Source organism: Aulonocara stuartgranti (genome assembly GCF_965226115.1).
Source record: "Aulonocara stuartgranti genome assembly, chromosome: 22".
Classification (NCBI taxonomy): Eukaryota; Metazoa; Chordata; class Actinopteri; order Cichliformes; family Cichlidae; genus Aulonocara; species Aulonocara stuartgranti.
Genome location: NC_138957.1, coordinates 3131582 through 3148625, shown reverse-complemented (window position 1 = coordinate 3148625; position 17044 = coordinate 3131582). Strand labels below are relative to the sequence as shown.

General features: G+C 39.3%; 1 protein-coding gene and 1 long non-coding RNA gene across 2 annotated transcripts in view; both read left to right on the top strand.

Moving 5' to 3' along the window:
- Window positions 1-17044, top strand: part of LOC309698619 (uncharacterized protein) — a 97674-nt gene that overhangs the window by 29539 nt on the left and 51091 nt on the right. The window lies entirely within an intron of this gene.
- Window positions 14810-15116, top strand: LOC309698166. The gene is made up of 2 exons (XR_014274015.1): window positions 14810-14850; window positions 14930-15116. It is a non-coding gene; the product is annotated as an uncharacterized lncRNA (long non-coding RNA).

The following is a 17044-nucleotide window of genomic DNA, read 5'->3' as shown; positions in this document are numbered from 1 at the left end:
TTGTTTTCACAGGACGTCAGCCAAGAAGCATTGAAAGAGGACTGCAGTAATCACATGATGAAGATCATCGTAATCCATCCCAATGTGGCACGGGAAAACCAAGATCCTGTGAACGTATCGGTCATCATTGAGGGGACAGAAATTCTGGAGGACTGCGGAAGTGTGACAAACGCTTGCCTCCTGATGTGATGTGCGTGATGTGCAGCACCTGAAACTACGGATACTGGATGCCTGTGCTGGCATTGCTCCTGCGGTGTTGCTATCAGTGTCATGGTTCTGGGTCAGTATTGACCCAGCATTCTGAGTTCTGGTCTATTTTTGAATGAACGTTTTGTTTCTCTGGTGTTTTGTTGATGATGATTATTATTGTTTGAGTTCTATGTGTTATATTCGGTATGCCTGCTTATGAGTCTGCGTCTGTGTCTCTGTCTGTCGTGTGCTACCTGTTTTATTTTGTAGGTCTGTGTCCTATGTCAGTGCGTTCAGCTTTGTGCTCTCCCTGTCTCGTCAGTGTAATCAGCGTCAGCCGTGTCTCCCAGCTTTTTCCTCTTCGCTCCGTTCACCTCTTGTATTTAGTGTCTGTGTCTTCCCCTACTTGGTGTCGGATCGTTAACGTCTGTTCATCCTCTTACCTTCTCCATGCTGTGTGTTTGTCATGTTCCAGTTTTCCAGCACCACTGTTTTTTGAGAGTCATAGTTTGAGGAGTTTTTCCAGCAATAAAGCTGCGTTTTTAGTTTAAGTCCTGTCTCCAAGAGTCCTGCATATTGGGTCCACCACTCCTGCCTGCCTGCCACACAGCCAACCATGACAATCAGTGTGTGAAGAGTGGGAGAAGAGGGTTGCATTGATAATCCAACACAATGGGCAGCACATTGAGCACATTTTATAAGTGTCAGAGTGTAAGTCAGAAACTTGTAAATAACTCATGAATGAATAAAGTTACCTTGAAACCAAGCACACCATTGTTTTTCTTGTGACATTACCAATAAGTTTGATGTGTCAAATGGCCCTCTTCCTATACTCTGCTGCAGGTCCATATATCAAATGATCACTGTGGCATTACTGAGAGTTAAAACACATTCTTAAGTCTTTCATCTTTAATAAAATTATCAGCGTTCTGCTCTACCAGGTGTAACAACTGAGTTTAACATCCAGGCATCCATGAAAACGGAATTTATGACATTTAACGGAGTTAGAAGTTAGCAGGAAGTTAGATCGCTAGCTTCCATCTAAATACAATATAGCATGTCCTGACTGCGGGGTTTTGGAAACAAATTCAAACGTACAGCTCTGTTATCACTTCCAACATAAATGAAGACAGAAAACTAAACAGCAGTGACGTTTGTAGGGTTACTGAAGTTTGGCTAGCTGGTATATAATGATGTGCTACGTGACCGCTAGCGACACAGCTATGTTAGCATAATATAAACAAGCTAACTTTTTTCCCACTGGATAAAAGTTAACGTGAGGGTTCTCAGTGGTCAGGAACAAATGTAATCGCATGGCAGGATGCTGTAAAAGGACCAAACTTCAGCCAGGAGAACAACTGAGATAATCTATCCACAATACGAGGTTAGTCATTCATATACTGCTGCATGGGCTGTGCTGTAGTTACATCGTAAGGTTTTAAAAACTGAGCTTAAATAAATGATTAGCGGTAATAAAAGCCGAGGGAGGTCAATGGTGATCACTGACTTTTTTTAGGAGCTTTTTGAGATTAAATAGAAGAAAATACAAAGCATTAAACACGTTAACAACACAAAAGCCATATTAAACACAGACTACTTTAGGCCCGGAAGTAGGATTCGTCACATCATCACTTAATAATCGGATTGAAAAAACAAAAGTTGTATCCAAGATGGCCGACTTCTAAATGGCCACCATGGTCACCACCCATCTTGAGGAGTTTACCCCCTCACATATACTAATGTGCCACAAACAGGACTTTAACATCACCAACCATTCCCATTTTATTACGGTGTATCCATATAAATGGCCCACCCTGTACTTTTATTTATTCACTCCACATAAAATGTAATAAATAAATCATATAATACAAAAACCAACTATTCACATTTCAACTTTTAGCTTTTTCCTTTTAAACAAATTTAAAGCGAAACAACACAAAAGACTGCAAACCACAACACAATTAAATATAAATTAAAATGTGAAAACAAAAAGAAGATTCTCTGTCATTCTCTGTCATATGGGCCTGCATGAATAAACTTTCTGAATCCTTTATCATCCGCAACTGAAAATAGTTGTGGATGATTACTATACCTTTTTAATGTGACGCTTTTGTCCCTGGCTCTCTTCCTCTGTCTCTCCCTCCTGCTCTGTTGCTGTGCTACTGCAACTGTAACTACCGCCCCTCCCCCCTCTTCTCAGCACAAGCACAAGGCTCGCATGCGGAATGAAGCGGGAAAAAAGTGCGAGAGAGAGGGTGAGAAAAAGAAAAACAAACCCCATGGCTCGCGATAAGGAGCCGGCTCGCGTCGTTCACGTCAAAGATCCAGCTCTAAGAGCCATTTCGTTCGCAACCGACACATCACTAATGAATATGAAAAAAGTAACACTACAGACAAATAAAAATGAAATATTATTACACATTAGATCATTATTTTAAAACTAAATTTGGAGTATAAATAGCTCTATAAAGTGTAATCATATTACTCTGAGCAGTGTGAATAACCCTTGGTTTTTAATATTTTTACACATTTTATTGTTAATTTTGACACTAAATGGAATAAAATTAACACTGGAAAGTTAACACTGGCCATAGAGTCAATTTTACTCTAATTTTGAGTGGGACCAAATGTTATCTGAAACGGAATTAAAATCAACTCTCTAAGTGTAAAATTGACACTTGGTTTTTGGTATGTGCAACTTTTTTCAATATAATGTATTTGGTGAAATGCACTATCCCTACCATCATTATGTCAGAGCTCCTGTAATTATTGACATTAATATTCATCTGAACAAAGCTACTGACACTTTGGCACTGGAATTTACATGATTATAGTGTTGTGAAAAGGTATTTGCCCTCTTCTTCAATTTTTGTTTTGCATATTTAGATAACCCAGGTAAATATACAATGTAGTTTTTACATGATGACTTCACTGATTAAGGGGAAATAAAATTTAATTTAAAACCTACCTGGAACTATGTGAAAAAAACAACTTCCACCTAAACCTAATTACTGGTTGTGCCTTTCCTGGCAGAAGGAACTCCAATAAAGCTGTGAGAAGTCTGTGAAATAATTTTGGCTCACTCTTTGTGGAATAGTTATAATACTTAAGAATAGCTTTTATTCAAACACATTGGTGGGTTTTGGAGCATGGATGGCTCGTTTAAAGTCATGACAAAGCATCTCAACTGGATTTAGCTCAGGACTTTGAAAGGCTAAAGAATGGTTTTGGAGTGGTCTAGTGGGGTTTCTGTTGTGTTTTGGATCATTGTTCTGCTGCAATAACCCAATGGGTTTGAGCTTCAGGTAATGTGGTGCCAAAAGCATGCATTTGATATAAACATGCAGAGTCCTTCTGAGGCAATAATGAGTCACCCAACTTTTGTTTACCGATGTAATGTCAGAACATAGGATTGGGCCGAATAGTGTGCAGATTTACATTTAACAGCCTTACAACACTTCTTGGGGAGGAAAAGGGGACAAATGTTTGGGTTATCGCTTTTAATAATGATTGTTAATGGAATAAGTATCTCTTAACTTTTGAACAGAAATAAAGTGGGCACAATCACTTTCAGGAACATATTACAGGTTTTGCAATGATTTAAATCCAGGTTTCCTCTGTAGTGACTCTCATTGCACCTTGATGCACATCTCTCACTGTGACTCGGGGGAACTTAAGCCTTATTTGAGGCAAGCAGTAAAGACCTCATTCCAGCTGTGTAATTACAGTGTAGATTGGTAGATTATTTTGCATTACCAGTGCCTGTCGCTTCCCAGCGAAGAGTCTTACAGAGAATAGAACAAACTATAGAATGAGATCTAAATTCACTACTGGAGAAACATACTCCCAAATTCATTAACAGGTAAAGAAATACATATCAGTATAATGGAAAAGTTGCCTTAGCTTTTACATCTTCTCTCAGGTATCATCTTACCACATTTGATGCTATTGGATCACAGCAGTATTGTGACACTTCCTATTCCTGGTGATATGCACAGTGGTGTTTTCACATTACCAGTGGTTATTATTGTGTGTAACACATTTAATTGCAAACCTTTACATACTATTGCTTTCACATGCTTCATCCAAAGCTCTGCTGAATCACCTGATTTATATAATACCTTGGTAACAATATGATAACCTTCTTATTGCTAGCAGGTTATGTCTGTGTTTGAATTTTCACATCTTTTTAGACTTACCTCATAATAATAAGGTAATATTGGCCGATGTTTTATCATATTTGGATAGTATTACTATATTATAATCCTTAGTTTCCTGCTTTGCTTAAAAGTGTATACCCTGGATTATTAAATGGAAATACCTGTGTTTTCTATGTAATAAACACACTGTAAGACCGAATAGTAATAGTTTGATAAATGAAATGAGTTCCAACTACTTAAAAACCTGTTATAAGTTCATACACCTTTATTTTTTTGAGTAGTTTGAACAAGTTTGTTTTTTCAAGTTATCAGTACTTGAATATATTGATTAGTTTCTGGCATTGCCCTCAAATAATTTGAGTTTTAACACTGACGTCACTTACGTGCCTACGTACATACCTACGTGCGCCACCTGTTTCTTTATGAAGTGCTGGCAACCATCTTGGATTCCTCGCTTCGAGTGTGAATGCCCGCTCATTACTCCGAAAGAAACTTGTGGAACGTTAATATCCGAACAGAAATAAAAACATTTGTCAAGGCATTGCCTTTGACGCTGGATAAAGGAGGGCATGCTATGGTATGTTACGGACTTTTGAACTGGAACAGCTAACGCTCTGCACTTGGCTAGCTGCATTTACCGCCTTTGCAGCATCTTCAGGAGCGCTTTTGTGGTAAGTTTTATTTTTTCTGAAACTGTAGTTCTCCGTTGTAATATGGGTTTTTATCGTCATAAATGTACAACTCTAGCAGGCATTTAAGAATTACATGCATGTGTCGTTTTATCCATGTCGGCTTGGCCCCAAAGTGTTTTGCATGAATTATGCTAATAAGCTCATATTTAGTATGGCCTGTAAATGGCCTGTATTTATATAGTGCTTTACTAGTCCCTAAGGACCCCAAAGCGCTTTACATATCCAGTCATCCACCCATTCACACACACATTCACACACTGGTGATGGCAAGCTACATTGTAGCCACAGCCACCCTGGGGCGCACTGACAGAGGCGAGGCTGCCGGACACTGGCGCCACCGGGCCCTCTGACCACCACCAGTAGGCAACGGGTGAAGTGTCTTGCCCAAGGACACAACGACCGAGACTGTCCAAGCCGGGGCTCGAAACAGCAAACTTCCGATTACAAGGCGACCTCCCAACTCTTGAGCCACGATCGCCCCATCATGGCTCAAGAGTTGTATAACACATTATTAGTCCCAGCCTCTGCTGGGACTAATAATGTGTTAATAACTTTTAGAATAACTTTTCTAATCTCTTACTATTTTAAAAGAAGTCTTTAGAAGGCATTTCTGGATTTGCAGATTATAAACTGCCTTGTGGTTAAATTGTTGAATCAATATGCACTGCTGCGCTGCTTCACACTTAGCGCATACGTGGATATTGATATTAGCTAGCCCATTTGCTAACTGGTGGAACTTGAAACTTACATTTAGTTCTCTGGAGTTGTACATATTAAAACTGGGGCAGCAAAATTGTAGGCACAGGACATATTTACAAAAGCAGTGAATAATCATTACATAATTACGCGGTAGAACTTGGTTTACATTGCAAATAGTTATGTATACTAAATTGAAATGTAGAATCTTCTGAACTGTAAAATTGTTGTGCCTGGTCTATTTTAGGTTAGCTTAAGGGTGAATCCATCAATAATATATTTACCAAACAGTTAATTTTTCGTTTTATTTTATTCTGATGCCCAGTGTTCATTAGTGAAAGACTTAGTTTTTTTTATCTGTCAGGGGCTGGGTCTGTGACACAGAATTTTGAGTTTATTTTGTATTTTTGCTTTCTTATGTTATATTGAAATGAGGTGAAGTTCTTGTATTGTTGTTATTATTAGTTAAGGTTTAGTTGAGTTCTGGGCTGGTTATGTTTCATCTGTGTCTCCTTGGTTGTGTGTCTTTTCTGTTCTCTGTGTAGTCTGTCTTGTCTTCTGTGTTTTACTGTTATGTCCATGCCAGGGCAGAAATAAATTTTCAGGGGTGAAGATGCTGTTTACCTTGACCAGCTAAGACTACAGATTGTAGATGAAGTCGAGAAAAGTGAAAAGAATCCTGATTACAAAGCTGATGCTCACAACTTTGGCCTTGCAATGCAAAGAGATCATCAATGATGACCTACCAGTAGGTCAGATCCTGGATTGCTGGCCTACTCTGAAATCCCAGTCCCAGGTAAGAATGTATATAGATGTATCTAACAAGATGTATTTTATATCAACTCCTGTTATCTGGCCTGTCTGAACAAATTATGCCTTTGGAGTGTAAGGATTTTGATGTATTTTGCAAAGAATTATAGACTAATTGAAACTTGTAAACACAAATGTATCCTGTGTGTTCAGATCTGTGCAGAATTCCACAGGATTACAAACCTCCACTTGAAGAACCACTTTTATGCTGTTGGACCAACATGCTCCCCGGCTCCAGAGCTTATTCAGAAAGAAAGCTGTTTGCACAGGGAACGTGTCTGATGTCCTGTCTCAGCTCTTCAGAAGCTATAATCTCCAGGTTAGTGGGTTTTTGTCTTGTTTTTTGAGCTTTATTTAATTTGATCAATTTTTCCAATTTTAATTACCATTCTTGACTAGGTTAGCCAATAATTTAAAATAAAAATTTTCTTGTGATGTAGGAACAAGCTGATATCCATGCCCAAAGTGCTGGTGTGCTTCATGCCCTCTCTGCCTATTTGTACGAAGACACCTCTACCTTCATCAAAACATGGGATGTAAGTTTTGGACAAAGTTGTGAACAATATCTTAGTAGCATCCTTGTTTAGATTTCTCAAAACATTATGACACTTTGACAGTTTGAGAAGCATCTCCATGCTTGGATCTGTCTACAACAGTGTCCATGTCACATAATGGAAACACTACATGTTTTTAATGTGTGTAGACCTTCTATAATGTTCCTAGCCCAACCATACATCACTGTACAAATGAAAAAAATATATAACTCCTATTGACTTTCTGTTGTTATTGCTACGAAGAGGTATGACTTTGCTTTACTAAAAGTACTATTTCTGTCAGTTTGTTTTCTCAAATCTTTGGTGTGATGTGGCTTTTTTGTTGTTCAAACAATTGATTTCTGAGCTAGTAATAATCCAGAAATGTGACTTGTATAGATGAAACTAAGAGAAATAGGAATGTACTAACATGTAGTAATTTTGTTTTCTGTAGATGATGCATTCTGATAGACCAGATATTAGTGAAGTGCCACTTGGACTCCTCCTGATCAGAGCCAATTCCAGCGATGCAACATTCTTCTGCCCTGAGAAGACTGCAGTTTTGGTCGAGGGTAACATGATCGTTGTTTTCACTACCCTGGCTGATGCATTTCTAGTAATATTTGGACTGACCGATGTCCTGCACCTAAGCTACCCAAAATGTTTGGCCAACATTTTTGACTTTATTCAGAAAGTTTTGATGGGTCTGGAGGGTGGGAAGTTGAAGCCCAAAGTGCTGAGTCTTAAAAATGATCTTTTGGCAGCAGAATAATGCCCAGGATTCCTACACAGCCCTCAAGTGCCTGTTAAAGCAAGTAATTCAGTTTATCATGTTTCCAAGTCTGGATAAGTTTTTTATAAAAAGAGAGAATAGAATAAAGAAATCTTTGCAGACTCTGTTTCATACTTCATTATCTAAAAGCCACATCCAAAGAAAAAGGGGTGATTTTATTTTATTTATTTATTTTTTTCCCCCATTATCACTTGTGTTTTAGTTGATTTTGATTGTGTTTTTAGTCAGATAACTGCAAATCTATAGAGAAAATGAAGGACAATCTCACTACATTTCTGGCTTCTAGGTGGGATCTTGAATGTCACTTAAGGAACGTTCCTCCTGAACTACTCATAACTGACATAAGGCGCTAAGGAGGTTTATAACACTTTGTTTATGTCTCTAAAGAAGTATTTTTCTATTTAAAGTTTATTGCTTTGTTGTTGAGACTGTGATTGCACTCTACAAATGTGCATTTAGCATAACCACAGTATTGGCATATTAAAAAGGTTACCAATTATATTTCAGTGTATTAGCTGCACTATACTATACTATTACTTTCATTCGGTTTTCCCTCCTAATAATGCAGGATTTTCTTTTCCTTTTGTTTGTTTTTTAATAAAAAGGCCATACTCATGTGTTAGTCCACAGAAGGACTGGTAGCTCCCCTTAGGATAAGGGTTCAGATCGCGCGAACAGGTGTGGAATTAGAGCTCTGGGTAGCTCCCCAACTGGGTCTAGACTGGGTCTAGAGAGTATTTTAAATTCAGGGAATTTAAAATAGAAAGTAGCTCGTCCACAGAAGGACTAGTAGCTCCCCTTACGATAAGGGTTCAGATCGCGCGAACAGGTGTGAAATGTGTGTGTTTAGTTAGTTTGTTTGTTTGCTTGTTTTAATTAATTTTAAATCATGCTTTTTATTTGTTTTTGTTTCTAATGTCTCTGTAAAGCACTTTGAATCACCTTGTTGTTGAATTGTGCTATACAAATAAATTTGCCTTGCCTTGCCTTGCCTAATCAAATTTGAATACTCTTAAAACATGTTGTGAAATTCTTTATTTCTAATATTGTAACCTTGTGCCAAAATTTCTGACATTATTCCCTATAAAATGTGGTGGATTTATGTCTTTGGGCTTTTTGTTAGAAAGGCTATGTGTCAAAGTAACTCAATAAATTTGTAACTTGAATTTATATTTTCTGTCTTATGTTTTTACAAGTGTAATTATTTTGGGCACTTTTTTTTTATATCAAATTCAAAACACAGTAGATTTGGATATTACGAGCATTTGTATTTAAAATTTTTGAGTTGTATTAGCTTAAAATGGATAACATTTTGAAACTAAAAATTAATTCCTTAAAGTTACTTGAGCTAGATTTGTACTTGAAACTCAAAATATCAAGTAGAGAGTACTAAACCAAAAATGTGGATATAACATAAAAACATTTATCAATGGTACTTAAAAATATTTATCTAAAGCTAATAAATAAAGTGTGTTTATTTAACTTTTATTTTTAAGTTTTAGTTACTTAAAATATTTTATGTAATCAGTTTCACCAAAAGTTTTGAGTAAAATTAACTTATTGGGTTTTACAGTGCAGGAAACAGAGCTGCAAAAAGCCAAACCGCCTGTTTCTATTTAATAACATCGTGATAACCATTTTAATAACCTTTTAAAACAAACGTAAACAATAGTGATGTCTACCTGGAAAGACCAGTTTCTGTGTAATAAGCAGAAATGTATTACCACGGTAATGATTAAAACAAGCATTAGGAAATCCGGAATTAAAAAGAAACTCTTGGTACAAAAAGCAATTGGAGTTAAAAAAGAAATCATGGAATCAATTTATAGACCGAAATGTATTCTAAACTTTTGACTCATCAAAGCAGCCACCTTTGGCAGATATAACAGCTAAACACACCCGTGGCATTCTTTCTACAATAGAAAAATATCAAATATTGTTCAGAAATGTATCGCACTTGTACATCACTTTGCTTTCACTCTTTTGTCCAGTACATCCCAAACTACCATCTTACCATCTTGTTCTGTTTTCCTGAGGTAGTTCTGGCATAGCTTGGAGTTGTGTTTTGGGTAATTATCTTGCTGTAGGACCCCTAACCAACAAGGTGCATAACAAAGTATACTGCATGGTGCTGCAGAATGCTGTGATAGCCATTTTAGTCCAGGGTACCTCTCACTCTGTACAACTCACCTACCCGGGATCCAGTAAAACAGCCCTAAACTATCACACTTCCTCCTCCATGTTTGGCAGTTGATGCCACACACTGTGGAACCATCCTTTCGCCTACTCGATGGTGTACAAAGATTCTGTGTGATGAACCAAAGATTTCAAATTTTGATTCATCAGTCCATAATACATTCTTCCAGTCTTCAGTAGTCCAGTGACTGTGTTTCATGGCCCAGGCAAGCCTCTTTGTCTTATTCTGAAATATTAGGAATGGCTTTCTTCCCGCAACTTGCCCTGTCAAACCTGCAGCTCGAAGTCTTCTCTTAACAGTGGAAACTGAGACTTGCTAACACAACCACTATTAAGCTGTGCTTGAAGCTGTTCTCCTGTGAGCCACCTACCACACAAACTGTTAACTCTCAGAAACTTGTCCTCTGATTCAGTTGTGGCTTTGGGTCTGCCAGACCTCTTCCTGTCAGAGTTTGCCCCAGTTTCTGAGTGCCATTTGGTACCCACTGGCAGTTCACAACTTACTGTTGTAGCATTTCAAGCTATTCATTAGCCTTGAGCAACTTAAATTGCACTAAATATCTGGAAAAAATGGGGAGTTATAAAACTTTTGACCAGTAGTGTAACCCTATTTAAAATAGTTTTTGAAATGTTTAAAAGAATAAAACATGTGTAGAGGACTGGCTTTTACAGGATATTTTTATATCAGGGACAAGCAGAGGGACAATACATAATGTGATAAACATATTTCAAATAGGAATAAAAGTGGTCATGGAACACATTTAAAATGTCCAGTACACAAAAATAACATGCCATCCATGGTCTCCCGCTTATCTAATTCAGGGTTGTAGGTGGCGCTTATCAAATTCATGTTGTGGGGAGCACACCAACACCATGCTGCGTCGCCTACATCACTGATTGACCTCTAACCATCCAAAGTTCCAGCCTGTCTCTCGATTAGCACCAAGCCACCCACGTGCTGTCATGTGGCAAGCCTTGTAAAATTTAACAAAGGAACCAAGATGCGGATATGCAGTGAAGTGAGAGGGCTTTATAGGAGGCTGGACCGACGGGCCAGACAGAACATCCTCCGGCGGGTCAGTCATCACAGGCAAATGGGAACCACGAAGAGGCTGCTTGGTACCAAGTACCAAGCAGAGGGTCAGGCAAGTCCTGAGGAGTCAGCTGAATGGGAAGAACACGATCTGGGAAATCAACACTGAAGATATGCGTAGCTTATTTAACCCTTTAGAACCGAGCAGAGCGGTCCCGCTCCGATTTGCCTAACTATTTTTAAATCCCAGTAGAACTGCAACCACGTAAGCTAGCGCAATAATTTTTTTTGCATATGAAACTGGAGAACTTGTACTTACATATCGCACATGCAGCTTTTCCCAGAGAGATGTTTCCTTCCTCTAATATGTTTGCAGAAATCATGTAAAAAGCGAACAAATAAAAAAAAAAACATAATCCTCAGCCAGACTCTTTATCGATCTGATCAGCCGTACACATCACTTCCTACTTTGATTATGCCTCGTCACGTTGTCACCGTGACCTATCACGTGGACCTGTACAACAACAACAGGAAGTGACGTCATTTCACCCGGGAAATTTAGTTATTTCTCTCGCTCGTGTATATTGTCGCTTTTTCTAGAAACATACACGTACAACACACAGAACACACACTTTTTACACACTCAAACACATCCACCCATTACATTATTATACAGCAACAATCCAGACACACCAAATACTTCACATTGCGCGAAGCTTTGGATCTGATTACCGCCCCTCCTGAATACGGAGCTTCTGGCCATTTGTCGGATCCTGATTCTGCCGACAGTGAGGATGAGGCCGACTTCGTTGAAGGGATTGACCCTTGCCAAGACAAGTATGTATATTGTTTGAAATAAAATAATGTTTTTTATGGAAGAGAAACGTAGGAAAAATTACGTTTGCAGTGCAAAAGAGGAATTTCGCACCGCGACACAATTTTGCCCAAATTACACACCGTTATATAACTCTCGTGCTTTACAAATTGAACAGATGGTATAATTTCTTTTGTGTATAGTGTTGATAATGTTGAAGAGGAGGGAACTGAAGTCTCCTGCTCAACTGAAGCAGCCCCTACTCCGGAGGGAAGCAGAGGGAGGGGAAGGAGTTGGATGACTTGTCCTCCGGCAAAAAGAGGCAAGCGCTCCAGGTCACTTCCCGGTGATGCAGCTGCCTGGATGAGTGAAAAGGACCCTCACAGCTTGCCTCATTCTCTACCGAATTTCTGTCCAAAAAGAAAGCCAGGTGTGCAGCTGCCATTTTCAGAATGTGTGGACAGTCCATCGCCATCTGAACTATTCAAGATATACTTTGACCATGCTGCTATAAGAACACTGTGTGTCAACACAAACAATAATGCAGCTAAAAATATTGCTGCAGGCAAAAAATTCACATGGACTGATCTCACAGAGGCTGAACTGTACCATTACATTGGCATAACACTCTACATGGGGGTTCTAAAGCTGCCTAAAATGAGAGATTTTTGGCGCGTGAATTCGATTTTTCATGTGCAATATCCGTCTGAGGTCATGACCAGAGACCGGTTCCTCACCATCACTTGGAATATTCATATGAGTGACCTGCGGAAGACACTCTCAATGACAGAAAAAAAGGAACTACAGATTATGACTGCCTGCACAGACTATGTCCCCTGTATGACAGTTTACGTGTATCCTGCAAAGCTGTATACCACCCACAGCAAAACCTCTCTGTGGATGAGCGCATGGTTTCCACTAAAGCCAGAGTTTTCCTGAAGCAATACATAAAAAGCAAGCCAACAAAGTGGGGGATAAAACTTTTTGTGCTATCTGACAACACAGGCTACACAGTGGATTTTAACATTTATACAGGGAGGTCAACTCTGGTAACTGGGAAGGGGCTGTCATTTGATGCTGTGATGGCACTTATAAACAAAAACTACCTGGGAACAGGATATCACATTTATTGTGATAACTTTTATACAAGCCCAGCACTTTTTCACCACCTTTATGATCTGGGGTTTGGAGCATGTGGGACATTTCGGGACACTAGAGTTGGAGTCCCAAAAACCAAACTTAACGCCCTGACAAAAAAATCTCCACGAGGGACAATCAGGTGGATCAGAGAGGGCCCTCTCATTTTTATCAAGTGGATGGACACAAGGGAGGTGAGTGTGTGCTCAACTCTGCACAGTGCCTTCTCAGGAGACACCGTGAAAAGGATGTGCAAGGCTGAAGGACAACACAGAGCAATTGAGGTGCCAGTGCCATCAGCTGTAAAGGACTACAACCGCTTTATGGGAGGAGTTGATCTGTCAGACCAGCTGATTGGCTCCTATTCTTCATGGAGAAAGAGCAGGAAGTGGTATGTGACAGTTCTGCACCACTTTATAGACATTGCTGTCACAAACAGCTACTTGGTCAGCAAGGAGCTCTGTGGCAGACTGGAGCAGCAGCCAATGACGCACCAGGATTTCCAGGAGCAGTTGGTCGCTGAACTCTGTGGGGTGTCCTCACAATCAGGAGCGAAGAGCTACCAACACATCCCAGTTGCCATTGTTGAAGGGGCATCTGGTCAAAACAAAGCCACAAAGGGGCGCCGGAAGTGCAGGCTGTGTGGGAAGTGCACACCCTTCAAGTGTGAGGCATGCAAAGTGGCTCTGTGCGTCATTGTGGACAGGAACTGTCACAGGGCCTATCACACCTCCACTACTGCTGCTGAAGAATGATATTTGACTTTTTTCTCTCTCTAAAAGTAATGTGACACTAAGAACTTTTACTGCACTATTGTAAACTTTTTTTTAAATTATTGTCATGTTGCCAAATTGTGCAAAATATTAATTTATTTATTTATTGGTTATGCTCCACCGGGGCTACTGAAAAGCAATATTTGACTGTGCCTTTCTGTATATAAATTCCTGTGACACTTATGAGTACTATTATTGTATTGTACTATTATAAATAGTTCATTTTGATGTTGTATTTTTATTGTCATGTTGTTAAATTGTGCCCAATATGCATTTTATTGATTTTCGTTTTTTACTACTGTTTATAAAAATGATTATATCTCAAAAATGAATTGATGAAAAAACTCCAAATAAATTTTGTGTAGTTTGAAAGGACTTTGTGCAACTTTTTTTCATTTACAATTTTGAGCTATATAGGTTTGATATTTTTGTATCAACAAAAATATGTGAAAAACAAAAAACGTTTTTAAATTTTTTCGTGGTTTATTGCACTTTTTTTTTTAGCAATTTCTATAGTTACTATGGATTTGTCACACACATATTATTAAAATGTGGGATATAAGGGTTGTATTGATGTATAGTAAGTCAAAATACTCAAAAAAATGGGCCTACAGGTGTCATGGTCTGGTTGGGCACCTGCAGGTCTCAGACAGTGGCTCCTCCTCCTTTAGGCGGAGTCCGGTTGCCCCTCCCTGGCTGACCACCTGTGAGCAATCGTGCCAGCGGTATATCAGACCTGCGCTCTCAACCACTCATCGCCTGAGTATCTGCTATTCCCATGTTAGTTCAGTGGAGCATCCTAAACCTTGTCTTAACGCCGTGTGATGACTGACCTGTCTTTTCTTGTCCTCAGCGATAGCACCCGGAGTGGAGATCTTGTTCCCCTCGCTCCCGTCCTCCTGGACCTGGGCCGCCAGCTGCTTACACAACGTGGCCTGCCGGCCCACCGCTCACCTGCCTGCCTCCCCACGCCTCGACTGCTTCCGGGTTTTCCGCTCCACCTGTCCCCTCCATCTGAAACCAAGTAAGGCAATTCAATTCAACTGCGGAGGATTATTGGTTGTCTGCTGGATCCCTCTGATCGTGATCTCCTCTTGTTCCAGTGCCCCCGGCCCCTACCTAGTCCTGTTTCTACCTCCCCGCTGTCCCCGCTGTTCAGCCGTCTCCTAGAGGTGTCTAGGTCGCCCTCATTATCACCGACGAATCCTACGCGCCACTAGTGTGGTGGCGTCGCTTTGTGTTTCACCTTTGTTTACCTGTGGGCGGAAATAAATCATTTGTTTTCTGTCACCTCGCTTCCGGGTTGGTTTCTGCGCCTGTGTCCATCCCTGTTCCCTCGTGCCGTTGAGCCGTGACAACAGTATGTAAAAATGTAAACATAAGGTCTGGCGGACTTGTTCTATGGTAGGTCTTAAAGGGTTAAAATGTGTTAGGTAGAATGTAGAATTATTGTAGTGACACTAACACTGCCCTGGATGCAATAAAGGCCTGAGTGTGTCATGAATTTAGGAGTAGATTTCTAGGAGGCCCTCCCCCACTTTGAACTGTGAAAGTAAGACAAAGAGAAGTTAATGTTGAGTGGAAATTCCCCAGGGGAGACCTGGGTGGGGGTCTCAGTGTTTGTAATATGTTAACTCTGTTTTCTCTGTTGTGTAGAGGAATTTGGTGTAGCTTGGGTGAGGAGATTACTTTTATGATCGGCAGGAAGTCACGTACTCAGAGACACACACACATACAGTGCTCAGTGGCGTGTCTAGAAAATTTTTGTTGGGGGGCCAGGTAGGGGCACAGATTTGGAGAAGGGTGGCAGATGTAATTGGCAGATAATGTTTTAAAAAAATTCTACCAACCGTTAACCATAATTCAATAACCCTATAAACCTAACAACCGAATGCACTTTTAACTCTTATTAGAATGAGATTTTAACCACTACGGTGCAAAGTTTTTAGATACTGCGCTGATAAAGTACAGGAGATACAATCAGTCAGTGTTTATTCAGCAGTCAAGGACATCAATATTTGCATAGTATTTTTATTGACATGTAGTGCACATATGTTTTGGGCAAAAACATTTTTGAATATTAAAATACGAACATTTTTAACAAACAATTGACAAATTATCCAATGCCAATGTAAAACTTTATCTGCCTATTAAAAAAAGAAGATAATCTTCTCACAAACTGGTGTTTGATTTCGAAACAGGAAAAAAGTGGGGAAACAACTGAAAAGACTAACATTTGAATAAAACCTGAAAGCAAGTAAATACTTTCTGTGCTGCCTTATGGTAAACTTTGGTAATATTGATGTATAAAGAACAACACTGGCTGATGATGAAATACAGTCAGCTGGCATGGTGACACTGCCAGTATTAACCTGCAGGGCTGGACTGGGACAGAAAATCGGGCAGTTTGACTAGAGACCGGCCCACCAGGTATTAAAGCCATAAAGACTTTGACTGAAAACAAACCCTGTTTTGACAGTGATGTACAGTCTCGTTGGTATATGTATGATTTCTATACATTTTACGTCAGATAAAAACTTTGGTTGTAAAATTTAGATAATTATTTAATAAAAGCGAGATTTTTTAAATGAGAATAAGAAAGAAAAGTATTTCTTTGTGTCCCCCTCTCCCTGTTAATGCCCTACCTGCTCCCCTGGCAAAACTTTGCTAGACCCGCCCCTGCACAGTTACCAGCTGTAGGCTGCTTAGAAAAGGATCCTGGTGTTATTAGTCTCTCAGAAACAGTTCATAACTTCCCTTCAACTCATTCATGTGAACTAAAAGGTAAACCTGTTTCTCCATCACCTGTTCAGCTCTGATGATTCAGTAAGGACATCTCCTGGTTTCATCCTCATGTTTCCCTCTCACCACATATCCAAACCGACATCATGACCAGCAGCTTTACAGCTGTGGATCCAGCCAACATCAGCTGATACTAGAAAGTAATATTAAATAAATTCTAACAACAGCTGATCAAGCTTAAACGTGCAGCTGTTGTTTAGCGCGACACCTATGGAACGCCAGGACTGCCATAATGAATTAATTAAATACACCATTAAATAATTAATTAAATGTGTCAATAATTAATTAAAATTGGAATTAATTAATTAAATAAATAGTTATGACACATGTAATTAATTAATTATTGACACATTTAATTAATTATTTATGTATTTCACATTTTAATTAATTATTGACACATTTAATTCATTATTGAC